General features: G+C 36.0%; 1 non-coding gene across 1 annotated transcript; it reads right to left on the bottom strand.

Moving 5' to 3' along the window:
• Positions 1 to 3,043: 3,043 nt before the first annotated feature.
• On the bottom strand, positions 3,044 to 3,150 carry LOC112310304 (U6 spliceosomal RNA). The gene has a single exon (XR_002975373.2). It is a non-coding gene; the product is annotated as a U6 spliceosomal RNA (small nuclear RNA).
• Positions 3,151 to 7,860: the final 4,710 nt, after the last annotated feature.

Here is a 7,860-nt window from a genome sequence, read left to right as displayed (position 1 = left end):
ATTTTTACTTCAGGGCAAAACTCAGTAAGAAATGGCAGTTGCCTTTTAAATCAAGGTAACATTTAGAAATGATTTAAGAATCTTGGTTGATGAGAACACAGGCTTTTAAGATTCAGTCATTAGGCTTGTTTTTACCTTTTTCATGTTTGAAACAGGTTCTAAATAATGTTCTATCACCCTGTTATAAAGCATTTATAAATGGCATTGCATAGAATTATTTACCTGTCTCTTGAACATGATAAAACACTTCTTATAATAAATTATTATGGAAAAGACAGTGCTATTAATCATTCATTAAATGTTAATAACATTTATCAATGTTTATTTCCTTTAAAGTGGCAAGAAAAATAAGTATTTCATATTGAAAATATAAACTGAAATAAGGATTTAATTTTTTTCTAGATTTGACTCTAGGCTTACACGTATTTTTACTTTTTAAAAATTCTAGTTATTGACATTAATGTAGATGAAGAGAGCATGTTTACATTTTTGTAAGACACCCAGTCTCTACCATAAAGAAAGGCTCTGTGATAAATAAGAAAATAATTCAAATTGGATTGTGCACTATAATTTTAAAACATTCTTTGTATTTCTTAACAGGAAACTGTCTCTAAATATTCATTCACTTTCTTATTTAGAATATTTATGCCATCTTTTGGTGATGATCACTTAAGTTGGGAATATTCAAATTAATAGATCATGATAACATCAAATTAATTTGTTATGTCCCACAGGATCACTAGCGACACTCTTTAGGCATATGGGCTGCTGCAAATTGAAATGGAGCCACAGTGGTGGTCCCAGTGCACCACAATGGGTGGTAAATAAAATCAGGACTCAGACTTTGGAGGAGGTTGGGGAATACTGTGTTATGAAACCACAGCTGATATGGTAACTGTGGACCTATTGTACTCCGTGTTCGAGCCTGGCGATGTATTCAGATAAGGTTTTGCTGCAGCGTCTTCCTTGAGAAAGCGGGCTTGGCAGTGTCAATGCTTTGGAAGGGTTTAGGTGCTAGACTAAGAAGTAGAACTTATAAGGAAAGTCAAATTAGGGCCAGCATGAGCAAAAGAACCTCGTTTTGGACTTAGCGTTGTTGAGCTGAGACCTTCAGGAATCTAAAAATATGTATGTGCTCTTTCTCATGATCGTTATTGCAGTTTTTGCTTCATGGTGATACTCTATCAGTTTCATAGAGAAGCTTCTCTCTAGAAGTCCTCAAATTGAAAACAAGCAAAGTGCCCCTTATAAATCATATTGTCTAGGTTTGTATTTCCCCCTGTGTTTATTCCCTTTTGGTTGTCCTCTAACTCAGGTCTTTTCAAAGCTCTGTTCAGTGGAAACACCTAGGGATTCCAAGGACCCTCCTTGAGAAGACAGACCCTGGGATCCCGGATTCTGCTTCACCTGGAGCAGCTCCATGTTGATTGAAGAAAAAAATTTTTTTTTTAATTTATTGATTTGGGAGAGAGAGAGAAACATCGATTTGTTCTTTTTATTTATGCATTCACTGGTTTATTCTGGTATGTGCCCTGACCCAGCATCAAACCCCCAACCTTGGCCTATGGGGCCAAGTCTCAGACCAACTGAGCTACCCAGCCAGGGTCGAAAAATTTTTAAAAGTAACACATTGAAGCCACTACCTTAACCTTCACTAAAGTTAACAGTGCTGTGAAATATTCAGAGTTGAGTTGCGTGGCTATTTGTGGTTGTTTCTCTACTTGTATCCCTTCCAGCCTTCACTTCCACCCCTGGCTAGTATGGTGGTCTGTATAGTAACTAGCAAGAAACACAAAGAGACAATAAATTTCAGAAAATATTTTGGAGCTTTGATTTACAATGGTGATTGCCTCCTGTGAATTTCTCGCTCCATTATTGGATGTTTTATTTGAACAAGAATATCATGGTTTCCTTTCTTAACATAATTTTTTTTCTAAGAGTCGCAGACATGGCTGGCAAATTATGTTAGAGGTATGGAAAGGTGAAGTGAGGTCTGTAATACATTAATTCTAAATTAATATAACTGTAAATATAGTCCCTTAAAATAGAAATCTATGAACTGGAAAAGCTGTCATTTGAAATACCTTCAGATGGGTACAGAACCACTTCATTGGGGAAATATACATGGGATTTCAAAGTACCTATCAGCACAAGCTCTACGTGTTTACTATATGGTGTCATGGATTCCTCAACTCTTGGTTAACATTATGTAACTAATTTTGTCACAATGTCTTTCAAAGATGCGTATACTTGCTGATATGATTTTAAGTGAAAACATCTAAAATAACATAGTTTTCTTATGAAAATTAACCATTAATGAGTGCTTACTAATTTCTAGGCACACTAGGTACATACATTACTGCATTTCATTCTTAAAACAATCCCGTTCCCTATTATTATACGCAATGCAGCCATGGGTTACGTTGATTTATCAGGTTAAGGACCTGTCAGTTCTATAGATATTACCATTGCCTTCTGAAGGCAACCAAAGTGATCTAACACCACAGATCTGACCACTGTCGTGCAATTTGCAAATATCCTGACCTAGTAGTAGGTGGCTTTTTCATGAATAGGCACAATGGAATATTTTCATATTATATTATGAATAAATCTTTGAGAAAATGCGAATGCTCTGTAGTTGAAAAAAAGAACAATAACATAAAATGAACATACCGTAACACCAAAGTAATCCCATTTTACCAGAATACCAGAATAGTATTTCATAATGCCATGGCTCATACTAATCTCTGTTCTCAGTTTACATTTGGTTGTATACCCTTCTAAATATTAATATGTAGATATAGATATATTGTTAGCTGCATATAATATGTGTAGATTTTAGCTAGGATCACATTAGTTAGATCACATGGTTTGCTTTTATTTATTTATTTATTTATCCTTACCCAAGGACATTTTTTTCATTACTTTTAGAGAGAGAAGAAGGGAGAGAGAGAAACACTCATGCGATATGTGCCCAGACTGGGAATTATACACACTTGGACCGGGGATCAAACCTGCAACCTAGGTATGTGCCCCGACTAGGAAAAATATGGAAAACTTCACAAATTTGCATGTCATCGTTGTGCAAAGGCCATGCCGATCTTCTCTGTATCGTTCCTATTTTAGTATATGTGCTCCCAAAGTAAGCGCTGACTTGGTATTCTTTTAAAAACTTAATATAATGTTGATGGATGACCACACATGGACAACAGTTTGGGAATTGACTGTGGGAATGAGGGGAGGGGTGGGATGGCAGAGGAGGGAAAAGGGGGAAAAATTGGGACAACTGCAGTATAATAACAGTAAAAAATGATTTAAAATTTTTTAAAAAATAAAAAGACATAGAAATCAGGGGGAAAGAGATTAATGTTTTATGTATATGGAGAAATTGCTTGAGGCCATAATTTTTTTGTTTTAAAGATTTTATTTATTTATTTTCAGAGAGAAGAGAAAGGAGGGAGAAAAAGAGAGAGAGAAACATGCATCGGTTGCCTTCTGTACACGCCCCAGCAAGTGACCAAACCTGCAAACAAGGCATGTGCCCTAACTGGGAATCAAACTGGCAACCCTTTGCCTTGCAGGACACCCAACCAACGGACCCGCACTGGTCAGGGTGAGGCCATAATTTCTAATGGTTGTTTGTATCCCATCATGTTAATTAAATGATCTGTTTTTGAATATTAAATTTCTTTTCATATATATTGATTTATGAAACCTTAATTTGTAAAGTCTGTGCTCATAATAAATCTAAAACTCTATCTATATGGTGCTATATATAATGCTATACATGTGTATGTTTCACTATATAAAAGGTGGTGTTTGAATCATAATATCTATAATTATGTAGATGGTATCATTTTATTTGAAAGGGACAGCTTATATCATATATATGGTTGACTAATCTTTATGACAAAGTGACCATAGCTTTTGGGTTAAAGATTGTACTTAGGACTATAGTCTATTAAATTATAGAAGAGAGAAGGTGAAAGGAAATTACTGCCCATCACATACCAACTCAAACAACATATAATTTCTCCTCAGTCCTTTGACTTATAGCTAAACAAACTGTGTTTTGCCATGCATAACGCACCCCCAGTGTATAATGCATTGTCCATGGGATTATTATACCCACGGTATGTAATCATTATAACCATGTATAATGCACAACCTAATTTTTCCTTCAAAATTTTGGGTAAAAAGTATGCATTATGCGTGGGAAAATACACTACTTCTACTAATCCAGAATCCTTTCTCAGTGATGACAAACACATTCAGGTACTGGTAAGTCCAGTTTTACTATGAAGTATCTTATTTTTGTATTATGTTTGTCCTTCAATATTTTTGAGCTTTGTGTGTTTTTTTTTTTTTTTTTTTTTGGCAGAGTAGATCTGTAAAGGGACATAATTACCAAAAGTCAGTATCAGCCATCTGTTATATAGTAATAATTTTAATGTATTCAGTGATGGTTGGTTTAACGGTTTTTAAATTTGGTTTTTTGTTTTAGGAAGAAGCTGCATTACTGACAGAGATATACTGTTATGAGAAAAGAACAAAAAAAGAGATATATTGCTTGAGAAGACTTAATGTGTGACAATGTCTACTGAGCACCACTAAAACCAATGTGAAAAAGGACCACTAAAGCCAGGTGAAGAAGTCAGAACTAATACTCCAGATCCTCCTTTTCTGGTTCTGTCAAATCCATCGAAGAGTTAGTAACACTCAAAGTCCAGATGTGGTATACACTGTATGCTATTAGCCAAAGCCAAATAATACGATAAATTATTTGACTTTCAGAAGATTCCTTGGACAGAAGTTAAAGTTCTGAGATTGAAGAATAGTTTTATAGGCATTTTATGAGTAGTTATTATAATGACCAAATTAAAAATCAGGATAAGCTCTGGCTGGTGTGGCTCAGTAGATTGAGTGCTGGCCTGAGAATCAAAGCGTAGCCGGTTCAATCCTCAGTCTAGGGCACATACCTGGGGTGTGGGCCAGGTCCCCTGCTCCCCAGCAGGGGGTGCATGAGAGGCAAACACACATTGGTATTTCTCTCCTGCTCTCCCTCCCTTCCCCTCTCTCTAAAAATAAATAAATCTTTTAAAAAATAAAAATAAAAACCAGGATAATGTGGTTTCTGGTAGAGGAAAATAAAATTGAGTAATTTAGACATGGCTGAACTATAAAAAGCCTTAAAAACTGGATGGAGAAATTTAGAAGTGAGGCAGGAAACAAAAGGAAGACCTTTAATTTGGCAGAAAGGAAGTGTTATTTTAGGAAGATTAATCAAGAATAATATTTTTAGCCTTTAGTTACCACTGATGTGGACACTGCGTGAGACAAGACACATTCACACGGACTACTGAGTCCTGTGGAGGAAAAGGGACAGCACGGTCACTTTCTCAAGATAAGAGCGACCCTTGCCTTGAAAGGCTTTTATTGCTTTTCTGGGCCCATTACATTGAGGATGGTCCTCATTTACTGTGCACAGGTTCTCTTTAGGTGGTTACTTTTTACAGAAAACAAAGGAGAGGATGTTGCTAATTACATCAAAAAAGAAGGGTATTTGCAAATGTAAATGGAAAAGTGGTTGAACTGGTTACACTCGTCCTTGGAAGGTTTAGCACAGATTTTAGGAAGTTACTTTAAAGATATGCAGTAAACGTTTGCTGCCTCAATTCAGGGTGAGGGAGTTTTAGCAAAAAGCAAGTCTCAAAGTGGCCTAGGTACAATGCAGGCCTGATTCCCCACAGGAGAGCCTATCCGTGGGTGTGGGTCCTGTGTGCTGGACCTCACTCCCCACTGGCCTTTCTGAGTGGGAGCTGGGCCCATGCCATGCAGAACGGTCTCCTATATACCACGAAGTAAATAAGGTATTGAAATTATATAACAGATTAAGAATATCTTATATTGCCAAGTACATTCAATTTATAAAGAATAAAAGCAACTTATGTAGCACTTTCAATGACTGGTGGTTGATAGAATGATGAGTTAAATCATTCTTCAATCAAATAACAGTTTGAGCACAAGAAAAGAAAGTCATAAAGTAATGAATCATTCAAAAGGGGCAGATCACCAAAATAGGAATTAATGAAGTATAAATCCTCTTAAGAATCAACATTCTTGCCCTGACTGGTGTGGCTCTGTTGGATGGGTGTCATTTGCAAAGCAAAAAACTGCTGGTTCAATTCCTGGTTAGGGCACATACCTGGGTTACAGGTTCAGTACTAAGTGGGCGCACGTACGGGAGGCAACTGGTTGATGTTTCTCTCTCACATCGATGTTTCTCTCCTTTTCTCCTTCTCTTCCTCTCTCTCTAAAAATAAATAAATAAAATATTTTTTAAAAAACTAACATTCTTGTCTAGTTTCTATCACCATCTGAAACAGATTTTCTTAATTCATTAGTCCTCATGGAGCTACTGTGAAAAATGAGGAAATGGAGCATCTTTATCTCGAAAGTTTCACCTTGCAATATATTACTGCATTTCATAAATCCTAAGATGCACACTTTTCACATTTTCACTTTTCTGAAGTCAGGAGGCATCTGTATCTTACAACTGCGATTGTCTAGTTAGCAGTTATGCAGTACTTGTCATTGCCTGCCCATGTGCGTGCTTGGTAATAGCTTTTAATATCATCCCCATTGACTTATGTTAATACACATGTTCAGTTTCATTGCTTTACAATTTTATCAGTGATTACAATATCGTTCGGTTTGAAATATGGAATTACTTGGGCATGTATGTACAGCAGCAGGGCATACCATTAATGCTACCAAAGCAAATACTTATCATTGGGGGCATGGACATGCTTTCATGATTTTATGCAAAGAAATCCAGAAAGGCCTCATGAGGCCTTAGGAAGATTCTCATTATAAATAGATGCTGCTGTCTTAGGGTTTGGTTACCTTTTTTTTGAAGTTGCCTAATATCCTCTGGGCAATGTCACTCTGGGCAGGAGAAAGTTCCAAATCACTTGGAAGAGCAAACTTCAGAGCAAAAAGAGGCTGGTGTGACCACATCATGTGTCATGCAGGACTTTCATTAAAGCAATATATAATAATTTAATTTGTGATATATTTCTTCCTTAATTTTTTTTAGTGAGACTTAAAACTGACGCTCTGTTAGATTTGAAGAAATGTGGTGTTCGTTTCCAAGCAGCCAAAAATTGATTTCTGAAATTTCAGCCATTATCTAACATATTTTACTCATGTATATGATTCTAGATCTCTTATGTAGTTGATTCAAGTTATAAAATCCTAAAAATTTTGTGTTAAGTGCACAATAGATTGGAAAAAACAATTCATAATTTTTAATAAGGAGGAATGTAAGTTTTAGATTGTCCTTTACAATATCTGCATAGAAGTACCTGTAGAATCAACATTACATTGGATTTCACACTGGCAATAGCACCATGAACTTGCAAGCCCGCTGCAAATGAAGGCTGGAACACTAGGGATTATTTCTTGAGATGCACTGACAGTTGGGAATCATTAGATATAAAGATTTTCTGCCATGATGAACTCAGTCGTGATTATCACACACAGAAAATTATAATCAGAGACTAAATGCAATATCTGCGCCAGTAATTTTGATAATTTTTATAACTTTCAATGAGTTTTCAGATTCCTAACAAGAAATGCCAGGTTACTCTCAAATTATAAAGTATCGTCAAACCCTATTAATACCAGAATAAAGTAGGCATAGCCCTTACCCACATGTTAAAAATAGGGCTTAGGTGTTAAATTGTGAAAAATTGCTTCCCAACATTATATATATACTTTTTAAATAGCCAACTCCGCAACATTTTTTCAAGAGTTGCTTTTCTGTGCTGTGTGCATCAGTTCTTTTTCTCCATGTGT

The sequence above is a fragment of the Desmodus rotundus genome, chromosome X, assembly GCF_022682495.2.
Source record: "Desmodus rotundus isolate HL8 chromosome X, HLdesRot8A.1, whole genome shotgun sequence".
Lineage (NCBI taxonomy): Eukaryota > Metazoa > Chordata > Mammalia > Chiroptera > Phyllostomidae > Desmodus > Desmodus rotundus.
Note: the sequence above shows the minus strand (reverse complement) of the source record. Positions and strands in the feature narration are given on the sequence as shown.